Raw genomic sequence first — 15,400 nt, 5'->3', positions numbered from 1 at the left:
TTGGACATGGGGTTAGCGAACCCCTTTCCATAGAAGACTAACTTGCTAAATAACGCTAACCAGAAAATCAAAATCTCACAAAACGGAGATCAATTGAAGCTCATCACTAAAGTTATTAAATAAACATAAATAAACATCTCGAAACGACAAAAACACTTAGTGACCTCAACTGTTGTAGTTTATAATAACGGGAAAGAAACTGAACGGAAATATAGAAACAAAGAGAAACGTTTCACAAGACTTCAATGAAAGTTATGGAAAACGAAAAGGAAAAATCGATAAAAGAAATAAATAAAATGAGTGAATGAATAGTACGATATCTAAAGCCTAGAGAAATGATAATCGATCTAGAGATGATATCAACCAAAGTTTTCGATTTTATACTTTGCTATTATTGTTAATAACTACATGAATCGATAATATGATGTAAAAATTTTGTGAAGATTATTGATTTTGGTAGTCTACATCATTAACTAACCTTGGTCAAACGATGAATGAAAATGAGCAACCATTGGACAGGTATTCCTTCTAATTATGGGAACTCAGCTGTGTGTATCCACGATCCAATTGGAGATCGAATCCAGCATCTTCACGTATCAGGGAGAGTATTTAACTTTTAGACAAGTGAGTCAACATAAAACGATATCATCGTGTGTTGATTTCGGAAACCTGCATTTTCCTACCATTACTATCAATGACGGACAGAGGTGAATAGCATGTTTCAGACATCTTAGTTGCTTACTGTTGATAATCTCGACTAACGCCATATTATCAGTCACTCAGACAGTCAGCTACAACGTAGGACCAGACACATATGTGCATCGGTCCAGGTTGCCATACCGCATCAGCACAACAAGATGGACACTGGATTCATAAAAGTAGTTAATTCAGAGGTGGTAATATATAAAAGAAAGATTGCAATAAGGATATAGTACACGAAGAAAGAATTAGTTCGTAGAAAGAAAGATATGAAGCAATTTTAATCTCTTAGTTTAAGGGAATACATAGAGTGTATACACCTACGCCATTGTGATCGATTCTGAACCATGTCAACCACAGTCCCCAAACTATTGGTTACGATAATCACGCGGACCCCAACCAAGTAATCTAGGAGTATCTACCAACATGGCTCAGACTAGAAGTTAGTGACTTCAACCACTGATGCCACGAATTGGTTTGGCCGCCCCCCTAACCTTCGTTTAACCATCTCCAGCACCGGTTAGCATTGCACATCGTGGTAATCGGTGTTCGGGCATACGTAACACGTGGCCCAACCATCTCGGTCGATGAAGATTCACAACCTTATAGACTGATTTACCATCATCATTCCCTAATACCCTGCATCTAAACTCACTACTACTTACCCGGTGATCCCAGCAGATGCCAGCAATATTTCTGAGGCATTTGTGGTCAAATACTAGTAGCTTACGAGTATCTTCTACTCTTAATGGCCATGTTTTACAGCCACAAAGTAGAACAAAACGAACTGCTATGGAGTTTACTTGTCTCTTTATTGACAGATGGATATCTCACCTTCGCCATAGGTGACGTACGTTGGCAAAAGCGAAATGAGCTTTTTGAATCTGTGTAGAGATTTCGTCAAACACCAACGCATTAGGGTTGACCAGACTTTCAAGATAAGTGAAGTTGTCGACACGTTCGACTACTTCACTTCCTATCTATAGTTCAGGTGTTGACGCAGGCCGGTCCTGAAGCAACAACTTGCATTTAGAGTGGGAGAAACACATTGTAAACATCCTGGCATTGTTGCTCAGTGCAACCAAAAGACTGCATTTGTGGTGGTCGGTATTGGATATGACCCTTAAACTTCGTATTCAGCTCGTCTTGATAACCGTTCTATATAACGTCCCAACGGTATATTAATCAGAAGGCAAATACGAAGTGTTGATTACGTTTATTGCGAGACCACACACATATATCCAACTGTACAGATGCGTTAAACAAGCATAGAAGAGTTGTGCCGAAAGGCAAGCAAGCGAGCGGGAGCCATAGCAAGAGCGAGACGAGAGTGTGTGAGTGAGTTAGTATGAATAACATGGACATATATATACCATGTGAAATGAATGAGTAATCGAATCAAATAAGCGGTTAGTAGTGAGACTAGCAGAGTGAATAAATGCATACGTATTTCACACAAGCACAAAATAATAAGGGTTCAATAAATTGTTATAGTGCGGATAACTTTCTCCGCTAAATGAGTTAGCAAAAGACCTTAACTGAGTTAAATGAGAATAAACCCAATTGCACGTGAGTCACTATACATTTTATCAGCGTCTTCACCAAACAGGACTATGTCATCCGCGTATTCTAAGTCGATAATTGGACCTCCTGGAAGGAGGTCAATACCCGAGAATCCAGTCGACGAGAATGTTATTTCTATCAATAAGTCTATGATGAAGTTAAACAAAAATGGAGAAAGTGGACACCCTTGACGTACACCACTCGAGGTTGCAAAAGCAGATGACAGTTCGCCATAAGCTCTGACTCGACTGGTAGTGTTCGAGTAAAGAGCCTTCACAAGACTTATGTACTTCTGAGGTACGCCTTTCAATGACAGACACTGCCACAGAATCTCGCGGTCTACCGAGTCAAATGCTGCTTTTAAGTCAAGAAAGACCACCATTGTCGGACGCCGGTAAGTATGCCTATGTTCTAGAACCTGACGAATGGTGACTATGTGGTGGATGCAACCACGACCAGGTCTGAAGGCAGCTTGATTCTCTCGTGTTTGCAGTTCACGAGTCTTAGTTAAGCGTCTGATAATTATCGAGGCTAGTATTTTAGATATTATATTAGTTAAACTAATCCCTCTGTGGTTGTCACAGGATGATTTTGACCCTTTCTTATATATTGGGACGATAAGTGATTGTGACCAGTTAGGTGGGATAACGTCTAACTCCCAGATTTTAGCTAAAATAGTAGTCAACCTAGTCGCTAAAATTGGACCACCATCCTTAAAGACCTCTGGAGCCAATCCATCTGGACCAGCTGCCCTTCCTCGTTTCAGATTAACTATAGCCTTTTGGACTTCTGTTAGAGTTGTGGGACCTTCTTCAATGTTCCATTCACACTGACTGGGAACGGAGGGTAGCTGTAGAGTAGCTGAAGGCCAGCTGAACTGTTCTCTGAAATGTTCCGCCCATCGTTCTAAACGTCTGGACTGAGAGCAGATGAGGGTGTCGTGTTTTTCCGAAATAGTCTGACTTACACTTGACTTATTAATTCCAGTTTTTTTCATTAGTCTGTAAAGCTGTCTTGTGTTCCTTATGGTCGCCGCCTTTTCCATCTCTTTTGCTTTCGTTGCCCACCACTGCTCATGGTCGTTCCTTAGACTTTTGCTTAATCTAGATCTGATTTGTTGTCGCTCTTCATCGTGTTCAGAGCCTGATGGGATGAGTTTACGAGAATCCATCAGTGCAATAGACCTAGAGGAAATCCATTGGTTCTTTGTAACCCTGTGGTTTGAATCACTAACAGATGTCACTGCTGTTTTCACAGCTGTTTGTATAGCTTTCCAAGCAACATCTGGGTCAACCTCATTTTCAGAACTACCTTATTGTGACCTCAGTTGTTCTTAGAACCTACTTTTGGTTTTTTCGCTACTCAATTCAGTTCTAGTGGGTCTTTTTACTGAGGCTTTTTTGCGTCCAGTGAGGCGCAAGCAGATGCGTGCCCGTAATAGGGCATGGTCGCAGAACAAGCAGGTACTCCAGAATGAGCGACAGTTTTCTATCGAGCCCACCCCCCAATGATGACTGATGGCAATATGATCCATTTGAGTCCATCGTTGGTTATGCGCAGGGGGTTGCCATGTTAGACAATGTCTCTCCTTATGCTTAAAATTTGTGTTTGCTAAAAACAAACGTTTGTCTGAGCACAGTTGCAGCAGACGATCACCATTATCTGTTCGTTGTGTCGGTATATTAAAATACCCACCTAAATGCCTTTCTGTTTAGTTTAAACTACCTATCTGGGCATTTCTGGTACGTCCGAGAGTGAAGAGAGTCCGCTCTCCTTCTCGAAATGCTCTCACATGGCCACGCGTACATAGCCTCTGCCAGGGAAGTCCTACTCACTGCCTTCTCGTGGCGGGGTTGTGGTTTACGAAAATGAGAGGACGAAAAGCGAACGTCCGGCGCTTTAACCGGATCCCAAACCAATGGTGCACATGGGCTCCAGTATCCTGCGGGAACAAATGGCGTCTGAACCAATTGTTGGTCACCGGCTTCCATGGAACGGCATCTCCTCACGTTGCTACACTGTTTGGTGGATCAGACCTTCAGTTCGAAGGCTCGGGGAGTGGTCCCCTAAGAAAACCACCTGCTTCGGTTTGGGCACCCGGGCAGTGTCACAGCCCTCACACATATCAAATGAGATTTGTGTGGCGCATATGTATTTGGTGCCTCGTTGTACCAATATCTATGTGTTAAAATAAATAAATAATAAATATCTAGGCATTAAAGTCACCTGCTACGAGTACTATGTCTGAACGTTTAGTTTTCTGAAAAAGTTCAGAAAGCTTTCTGTAAAATTCATTTTTCACTTCATCGGAGCTGCAGTCGGTGGGAGCGTAGGCAGAAACCATAAAAAGGCAACGACGTGTGTCCCTATCCTTCCGAGTTCTTACGGAGCCGTTTAGCCGAACAGCATATTAACGACTGTTAACGGGGATCCACTCTAACAGTGCTTGTTCCGCCCTCATGCTTAGTGCTATCCCTACTCCTGCCAGTCCACGGAAGCTAGCCATCGCCTCACCAGATACACGTACGGTGTATCTCGTTGGCTCTCCGTTTTGCCGAGGTGAGGTCAAGTGAATGACCACACTGGAATCCTGTGTGCGTGTTTCAGAGACACAGCATACATCAATGGTACGCGATTCTAGGGTTCTAGCCAAGGAAGTCTGTTGACCGATTTGACATAGGGTGCGTACGTTGAAGGCTCTAATGTGTAGTTTGGAGCGAGGTTTCAGTAGACCTGGGACAGTGCTTTGAGCACTAGAATCGTTGGCTGTGGCGACATTTGAGGAGGAAGCCAAAAAAGGGAGTTTAGAGGTGAAAGTCGATGTAGGAGGAATAATAGAAAGTGAAGACGGAGGTTGATTATGAATACAGTGATCTTGAGTGCTGTTAGAGGTATGAGGGCGGTTATCACTTCCCGGTTGCCCACACCAAATCTCAAAGACCTTAAACAAGCTAGTCAAAGCAGGAGAAATAACAAAACAAGACCAATGGAGAATGAAATCCAGTGGACCAGTACTCCCTCGATTCTACGGTAGACCCAAAATACACAAACCAAACATTCCACTGCGTCCAATAGTAGCACTCCCCGGAACGCCAACATACAATTTGTCAAAAGAAATTTCACGAATACTGAGACATCTAGTAGATTCAGCCAAATACTCCATCAAATCCCCAACACAATTCTTGGTTCAAATTAGGGATATTCAAATCAACAACGACGAACTCATGATATCCTTCGACGTAACAGCACTGTTAACCTCAATTGAACCACAGTTAGCAAAAGAAACTATATCCCTGCTGCTCAACAACAACACAAATCTCACTAAGTACACGAGGCGTGAAATTCAAAGTCTACTAGAACTCATCGATTTATGCCTAACAATATATTTTCAATTCAACAACAAAATCTACGAACAGACGAGAGGGACACCAGTGGGATCACCAATATCAGGAATGATCGCAGAGGCAGTGATGCGAAGACTAGAAGCCACTATATTACCAGTGATCAAGCCAAAAATTTGAATTTGCTATGTAGACGACACCTTGGTCATCGTCAAAAATAATGAACTGGAAAACACTTACAAGCTGATCAACAACGTTTTCAATGACATCAAGTTCACAATAGAACAGTACATCGGACAAAGCGGACGCCCCTCCACCTTCGCCTACATGAACATCAATTAGCGGTCAAACGCCATGATATTTCGTCACTTATATCAATACACGTGGATAACTACGGACAATCATTCGCTTGGAAAAATGTATAAATCTTAGGCAGAGGAAACTCTAAAAACACCAGAGAATTTTTAGAAGCCTGACACTCAGGTCAATCAGCAATCAACAAACATATTGAAATCATGCACAAACCATGCACAAACATAAGAACAAAAATCAAAACAACGGGAGACACAACCAAAACAAAGAAGTAAACAATGACGAATTTAAGGTCAATAAGAACCAATCAACATCAAGGTGCACAGAACAAGCTTTGAAACACATATGGAGAAAGTCAAACGCTTCACTTCTATTTGAAGTTTGTGCTGATGATGTCTTTCAGAAGGACGATGAAAGCTCCACGACCAAACCATCCAGCTCAGAGAACAAAACTCCACCAAAACCTTGAGGAACAGTTGTTCCAGCCAGTATAGCTCGGTTGCTTCATCACGATGGACAAGCCCGACCACCACGTCAAGATAGCAACAACGGTCGGGATCGCTATTTTATGGCTTTAATCGATGGACTCATACACAGTGGTAACAGGTAATAATGAGTAAACGATTGATGTAGCGACTGTTAAACTTTTACAAGTAAATGAGTGTTACATACCTATATGAATTTCAATTAAACTAATTTAACATTCTATGGTTGCATTAAAAACCCCTAAAATTAAAACTGCCGACTTGTCTTTTTTTTTAACTGTCATTATGCGAAAGATTCAGTCTTTTCATGAAAAGATTGTTCATTGGAATATAAAATTGTTGCTTTGCTATATCCTATTAGAATACAAGAATAGTAGACAAACACATAAACATGATAACTGATTTAAATAACTTTAGTTGTAATAATCACGATCAAAAACGGAGCAAATGTACTTAGTCCCTATCTTCTTTTAGATGTTGAGTCATATCATTCCGTTTTATTGAATTATGAGGTAGAAACTTGGAGAACTACCACAACCATCATCCAGATGATACAAGTGTTTATTAACAATTGTCTACACAAAATACTTCGGATCCGTTAGCAACAATCAACTGTGAGAGAGAACAAACCGGATCCCAGCGGAGGAAGAAATGAGGAAGGAGCGCTGGAAGTGGATAGGATACACATTGAGGAAAGCACCCAACTGTATCACATGGTCATTCCTCACATGGAATCTTCAGGGCCAAAGGAGAAGAGAAAGACTAAAGAACACATTACGCCGGGAAATGGAGACAGACATGAGAAAAATGAACAAAAGTTGGATGGAACTAGAAATGATGGCTCATACGTACGTATGTACATCAGTTCGAGTAGCCATACCACATTATCACACACATGCAGTTATCGACTCAAATCCCGTAGTGATAGAGGTAGTAAGAGTATAAGCAGTAATCGGAAACATTCTTAGCTCAACCATTTAGCAAAGGAAAAACGACTATCATCAACAGTTCACTTGGTGTTGATTCACTTGAATCTTTTCATTGTTATTTAGGACTGTAATTGATCAGTCTCTTATAGGCATATGTGCATCCTGTGTGGATTGCCTCGATACAACCTTAAGTCACAAGCTTTTTAAGCAAAGATGGATAATGACTAGCAGCGAAATCCGGTCTGACACATGTTTCGTCCCATTTCGGACTCGTCACCTTGATGTACATGCATCCAAGAGTGAACATCAACTGTGAGATGCAGGTGTATCCAGTTGACGAGCCCAAAATAGGACGAAACACGTGTCAAACTGGATTCCACTTTTAGCCACTATTCATTTTTGCTTATCATCAACATTTATTATAGAAAGTCAAGCATATGGTGCTTAATTAATTAAGTCAAACGTTCATATTAAGGGGATATTAATATTACGAATAACTGATAGCATTTATTTCAAAACAAAACGAGTTATCATTAGAGATCATCTTAGTTTAATGTGAAGATAAGGTGAAAGGAATAGACGAAAAAGTGTATTCGATCTCTTCTATTTTTAAGGATCTATTGAAATTCCAATGTGATTACGTTACAAAAATCCCGATTCTATGAAATAAATGATTATATCCTACTACCGTGTAACTATCAATTCCACCTGGAGAAGATTTGGAAGATGAAAAAACCTTTACATATTTGGACAGCATCATTGATGAACAGGGTGGATTTGATGCAGATGTGAAGGCGCGGATCGGCAAAACAAGAGCAGTATATTTACAACTGAGGAACATCTGGAACTCAAAGCAACTGTCAACCAACACCAAGGTCAGGATTTTCAATACAAATATCAAGACAGTTCTACTGTATGGAGTGGAAACTTGGAGAACTACGAAATCCATGATCCAGAAGATAGAAGTGTTTATTAACAGTTGTCTACACAAAATACTTCGCACCCCTTGGCCAAACACTATGAACGACAACCTACTATGAGAGAGAATAAACGAGGTCCCAGCGGAGAACGAAATCAGGAAGAAGTGCTGGAAGTGGATAGGACACATATTGACGGAAACACTCAACTGAGTCACAAGAAATGCCCTAACATGGAGTCCTCAAGAACAAAGGGGAACAAGAGGAAGATCAAAGAACATATTACGCCGGGAAATGGAGATAGACATGAGAAAAATGAACAAGAATTTGATGGAACTAGAAAAGAAGGCCCAGGACAGAGTGTGTTGGAGAATGCTGGTCAGCGGCCTATGCTCCATTGGGAGTAACAGGCGGAAGTAAGTAAGTAAGTAAGTAAGTAAGTAAGTAGGTAGGTAGGTAGGTAGGTAAGTAACCATGTAGCTATCACACTAATGTGGTGTTTAATTTGCCTAACGTGGTGACCCGACAGAACGACATTCACCTCAACACTTATTCTTTTAAGGTCCAACATTTTGGAAAGGTTATATAGGAAGCAGTGAGAATCAGAACGGAAACATATCATCTAAAGGCAAAATCACACTAGGTCCTAGGTTTATTCTCAAGTGGGTGCGTGGATATGCATTTCTGAAGAGACCAATGGATACCATCAGAAACAGCCTTCTGTGGGAGAGAACAAACCAGCTTTGAGCTGAGTAGGAAATTAGGAAAAGATCATGTTAATGGATAAGACATACATTACAGAAATCACGAAACAGCATCACGAGGCAAGCGCTAACTTGGAATCGTGAACGGAAACGAAAAAGAGGAAGGCCAAAGAATACACTGCGTCGGAAATTGGAAAAGGATGAATAGCAATTGGAAGGAACAGGAAAGTATTTCTCAGGAACAAGTTGAATGGAGAATGCTGGTGAGCAGCTTAGGCTTCCCTATGAGCAGTAACAGGTGTAAGCAAGTAAGAAAGTAAAGAGGCCAATACTTACTTACTTCCGCCTGTTACTCCCAATGGAGCATAGGCCGCTGACCAGCATTCTCCAACACACTCTGTCCTGGGCCTTCTTTTCTAGTTCCATCAAATTCTTGTTCATTTTTCTCATGTCTATCTCCATTTCCCGGCGTAATATGTTCTTTGATCTTCCTCTTGTTCCCCTTTGGCCTTGAGGATTCCATGTGAGAGCTTGTCTTGTGACGCAGTTGGGTGCCTTCCTCAATGTGTGTCCTATCCACTTCCAGCACTTCTTCCTGATTTCTTTCTCCGCTGGGATCTGGTTTGTTCCCTCCCACAGTACGTTGTTGCTAATAGTGTCCGGCCAACGGATCCGAAGTATTTTGCGTAGACAATTGTTAATAAACACCTGTATTTTCTGGATGATGGCTTTTGTAGTTCTCCAGGTTTCTGCCCCATACAGTAGAACTGTCTTGATATTTGTATTGAAAATCCTGACCTTGGTGTTGGTTGACAGTTGCTTTGAGTTCCAGATGTTCCTCAGTTGTAAATATACTGCTCTTGTTTTGCCGATCCGCGCCTTCACATCTGCATCAGATCCACCCCGTTCATCAATGATGCTGTCCAAATATGTAAAGGTTTTTACATCTTCCAAATCTTCTCCGTCAATTTTGATTGGATTGGTGCATTCTGTGTTGTATCGGAGAATCCTGCTTTAAAGAGGCCAATACTAAAATAAAATAAATGTCCAGTATTTCATACTTTTCTATAGTTAACTAACCAAGGTCATTCAGTGATCTAAAGCTAATATTTAATTGAATTAAGCGATTATTACTAAGATTTTGTATTGAAAATCTCAGGCTATCAAACCAACGGATTATAAACGATCAGTAAATATATTTATTATTAAACGAAATGATACTCAGTCATATAACAAAGAAATACTGTGTAATTCCGCACTATGAGTACTACTACTACTAACACTAATACTAATACTACTACTACTACTACTACTACTACTACTACTACTACTAATAATAATAATAATAATAATAATAATAATAATAACAATAATAGTATTGTTAATAATTAAGAATAACGAGTGTAATTCCGTGATATACGACGACAGTTTTTGGATGCGCAGCTTAACGGAAATGAAATTCGAAACAGTTAGATCTCTTCTGTTTTTTGCGACAGAATTATTCAATATTGTAAACTTCGTTTACCGAACCAATGGGAAGCGCCTGAACCCACAATTTTTTTTAGTATAAGATGTTCTGTCAGATCAATATTCCAAGTTATAAATGTGTCTACTTATATTGTAAATAGTAGGTGATTACGCCAATTTAAAAACTTCCAACTATCGAACAGGTGTGGATTCGGATGCATCATCAAGTAATTAAGAAGAGAATATCATTCCAATAAACTCAGAAGAATTCAATAAGAGAGATAAAATAAACAAAAGATGCCCACAACAACAGACTGTGTGACATGTGATCTTGCTCAGCCTGCAGGTGAAACTGCTGTTGAAGGCTCTTGGATTTTTCCTAGCTGCAATTCAATGTTTCACTCGGTTTTTGGCTAGAACCCATAACCATAATTTTATGTGTTCCATTGTCGCATTAGTGGCGTGATAACTGGAGTATAACGATGTCACTGTTCAAGATAAGCGTAGATCTGAAGAGACAGATTGAATGCCACTTTTAGGCCTAAGCACGATTTGAATTAAATTTTGTTTTTTCAATCCGTTACTCATTGAATCAATAAATTCCTGTCAATCTCATTCCATATACATTTACTGTATAATCGATGACAGTTCAGCCGTCATTGTGTTTAGCTTTGGTTGTCCGTGGATTAGTATTACAGTTCCATCCTATGAGTTTCGTATTATTTCTTTAGGAAGTTTACAGTTGACAATTATTGCATGGTGGTTGTGATTCCTACCCTTACCCCCCCCCGATTAAACAAATTTAGAAATAATTGACTGGTTAACTTGTTTTTTTGAAAATGTGTGCTCATATGATGATGAACAAGCATTTTGTTGCCTAGATTAATTTGTTCATTGACTGTAAACTGTGCATCATTGTAATCTGATTAGTTCAAACCAAAGTAGCATAACGTAAGTTTGACTGAATGTGAAAAATTGCATTTTGATATTTGAATTTTATTTTAATGCAAAAAAATTCTGTCGTTTAGTATAAAACTTTAAATTATGCAAAGAAAGTAGACACGAATTCTATTCGACTACCCTCCTGTATTCTCCTGTCTGTGAATAGGTATCGAGTTCTTTATCGATCAGGTAGAAATGAAACTGAAGTTGTTTACATATCGTGACAAGAGAAAGACTATGCATATCATTAGAAGTAAATCAGGAAAAAAACTGATAGCTATATTTAATAGTAGATAATAGTGATTACTGAACTTGGGGGGCAATCAAATTTTCATTGTGGTATTTCTGTGAGTTATTTTATTACATAGTTTAGACTTGTAATAATCGTTATGAATAAATCATTTTGATAAGATAATGAATAGAGTATGTATTAATCACGCTAAACCTCTAAGATTGCTGAATGAATAAGAGTTTAGGCTTTAAGAAGTGACCAGTGAAGTTAAACCAGATCTGTTGTGAGATAGTAACTCACTGAAGACAATGGTGGATGTGTCGCTCAGTTTTGTGGATTAGTTGAAGTTAGACATTAAAAACAACGTTGGATGCTGATTCAGTGGTCTAATGGTTAAGCGCGAGACCGATGTGTCCTGAGTTCGAATCTCACGGGGCGGGATCATGGATTCACATTTCTGAGGAGTCCCACAATGCTTCCAGGTTTTCAATGGTGGTCTAGCTTACATCGATAATGAACGCGATAATGTATTCTTCAGGACAAAAGTCTACAGTTAAATGATTAGTTGTTGTGTAATTTTGCAAATCCATTAAAAGTAAAGATTGTTTTCAGTTATACATTGTCCATTCTATGTAGTTGAACAGTATTTAATTAAGATAGGAAAACTTCTCTGTGTATGCAATAATGCAAATCAGTTATTTTGTTTGGGGAGTGTACGGTTAGGTTTTGGTTACGTAATGTCAACAGCAAAATGTTATGTAATTGTGCAGTTTGATCAAATCATTATCTTAATTTTTGAATGTAATTTCGAAATGACATCGCATATGTTACTGAATTCGACAGTCTGGAATCATTTTTCAAATGATCGTTTTATTTGTTAAACATATTAGAAGGACACTAACAAATTCCATGTACATATTCATAATATGTGAATATTTATTTATTTGAACACAAACATTAGTACAAAGTGGCACCGAATACATATGCACCACACAAGTCACTTGATTAGTGAATGAGCTGCGATACTGCCCGAGAGCCCAGACCGAAGCAAGTGATTTTCTTATGGAGACACACCCGGAGCCTTCGACCTAAAGGTCAGATCCACAAGGCAGTAGAGCAACGTAAGGAGATGCAGTCCCATGGTAGTCGGTGGCCTATAATTGGTTCATACGCCATTTTTTCTTTCAGTATCCTGGAGCCCATATGCACAACTGGTTTGGAATCAGAGTTTTCCAACTCCATTAGATGGATCCTCTATATCCACCAACCCGGTTAAAGCGCCGGATATTTGCTTTTCACCCTCCAAATTTCGTAATCAACACTTCCGCCTTGAGAAGACAGTGAGTAGGACTTCCCTGTCAGTGACTGTATACGCATGGTCATGTGAGAGCATTTCGAGAGGGAGATCGGACTCTCCCCCCCCCAGCCATACCAGGGTATTTGGTGGCATGTGAATATTTATTTTAATATTAAACGCAAAACAGCTAAGCTTTACAAAAACAACCATTTTTGACAAGAAATTGAAATATTCGTCGTATTCAGTGCAAATTAACAAGCTAACGTCTGATATAATAAATTTTTCGGTCGATTATACTTCTAACTGTTATACCAAAGTTTAATTTTGATGTAATAAATAAAAGCCTACAACTGTTTAGCTGAACAATGTAAAAACATTCATCTGTGTATTTCTGAACTCACACTTCCATCCAATATCCAGCCCGAAGAGGTACACTGAATTTAGATGTCAGCACGGGTGTTTTTTGAATTAAGTTTCTGCTCCATCAAAATCCGAAGTTCTTATTATTCTGTTCAAGGAGTGTCTCAGACAGTCAAAACGCATTTGACCACTTGTGTTTCTTAAGCAACAAGTGATCTCTTATATTTCGGCGAAATGTCCCGTCTGATGCTTCAATAAATGAAAGGTAGCTTTGGAAACTACAAAACACTGTAATGTATGAATATTTTTATTTACCTATCGACTTTTCGACTGAACATGAAACGGAAGAATAGCTGTATGGTTTCAGACAGCAGCTTCTTAAAATTACATTTTAAGGTTAATGTCAGTCAATGAATAACTTACCCTCCTTATGACATTGCGATTGAGGTGTAAACGACAGAAAATGTGGTGAGAGTTTGGATGTACTTGTGTTATGGTAGCAGCCATTATAGATGAATCACCTATGACATTATCAATCAACTCTTGATTGTTAGTTGAGCGCCTGAAGAAAGACAGAAGTCGTGAGAGCAAAGCAGATGTTTCATGACTTACAAAGGCTGTACAAACAGGTATTACCACAAAATTAATATCCAATGCAACTACCTGATACAAATACAAATTTTCGTTGTTGGTTTTGTAGATCCCATAAAAACTAACAACACTAAGAAAACGAGTTGTCAAGTTCATTTGATCAGCAGTTGCGAATAAAAAGTACCGACGATAATTTTCTTCAGCTCTTTCGTACTTATACAACCCAACACATGACATGATGTGACCTATCAATTTAACATAATCACCTACTATTTACAATATAAGTAGGCACATTTATAGATCGGAATATTGATCTGAGAGGACATTTTGTGCCTTATACTAAAAACACCTTGTGGGTTCAGGCGCTTCCCATTGGTTCGGTAAAGGAAGTTTACAATATTGAATAATTCTGTCGCAAAAATCAGAAGAGGTCTCACTATTTCGAATTCCACGTCAGTTAACCTGTCCGACCATTGTTACTATCTTGATGTGGTGGTCGGGCTTGCCTATCTTGATGGAGCAATCGAGCTATACTGGCTTCAACAATCGTTCCTCAAGATCCTACCATGCCAGTCAGGTTAGTTGAAGAGCGGTAAAACTAAAAGTAAGGAACCCAAGGTCCGACGGCGAAGTCGTACTACTGACTGTACAGAAGTGTGGTAGCAGTAATGTGTTTCCTTCAAACAACCAGCATAACAGCGATGATGCCTTTCCACAAGGAGGGGTGGGGTTATAAGATGTAGATCCTAAAAATGCACACCTCGCCCTATCCCATGGATATCGGTCTCCGGCAGTAAGGTCTCAATAAGTACGGAGCTAACACGAAAATTACTTACAAAAAGGTCGTTTGTGACCGACCTCAAACAGTAGTCCCTTAGGCACTGCGGTCACTCTCTCAAGGTATTAAGACCACCTTTAATCGAATTTCGTTTTCAAGCACCTCCAGAAGAACCCTTTCACAGTGTGGGTAACCGGGAATTCATACCCCCCCTCAAAAATGTATAACCAATTATTACCTATTTAAAACTAATCATTTCATTGGATAAAATGGGATGAAAAAGTTTTAAACCTAGATGAAAGAAATTTTATGTAAAAATGCAAAAAAATCGTGCGATAAATTATGTTTCTCTGCAGCAGTAGGCCTTATCATACACAAAAATGAACCAAGATTCTCAAATACAACACAGAATGAGGATAGAAGGACCAGGTCATCTACCAAATCCAAATCGTCTAATTGATTCCGAGCTGTCGATTGTATTCCATGTTTTCCCTCCGATATCGAGATCTTTATAATACAGTCAACCAACAAAAGAAAGAGGAACAAAGATAGTAGATAGTGTTATCTGACTTCGTTCTTTAATTGGAATGTATCTATCGGTTGTCCCCCATGCACACAATTTTTCACTGTAGTCCGTCGTATATGTTCCGGATAATGTACACAATCTTCTCAAGAACTCCATAGCTTATATTTCACACAAGCTAATACTGTAAAATTAGTTATATTTAAATTATATATTCTTTTAATTGTTGAATTCATGAGTCAACTAAAGCTAGACTACTG

Source organism: Schistosoma haematobium, chromosome 1, assembly GCF_000699445.3.
Source record: "Schistosoma haematobium chromosome 1, whole genome shotgun sequence".
NCBI classification, from domain to species: domain Eukaryota; kingdom Metazoa; phylum Platyhelminthes; class Trematoda; order Strigeidida; family Schistosomatidae; genus Schistosoma; species Schistosoma haematobium.
The sequence above is the reverse complement of the archived record's forward strand: the minus strand, read 5'-3'. Positions refer to the sequence as shown.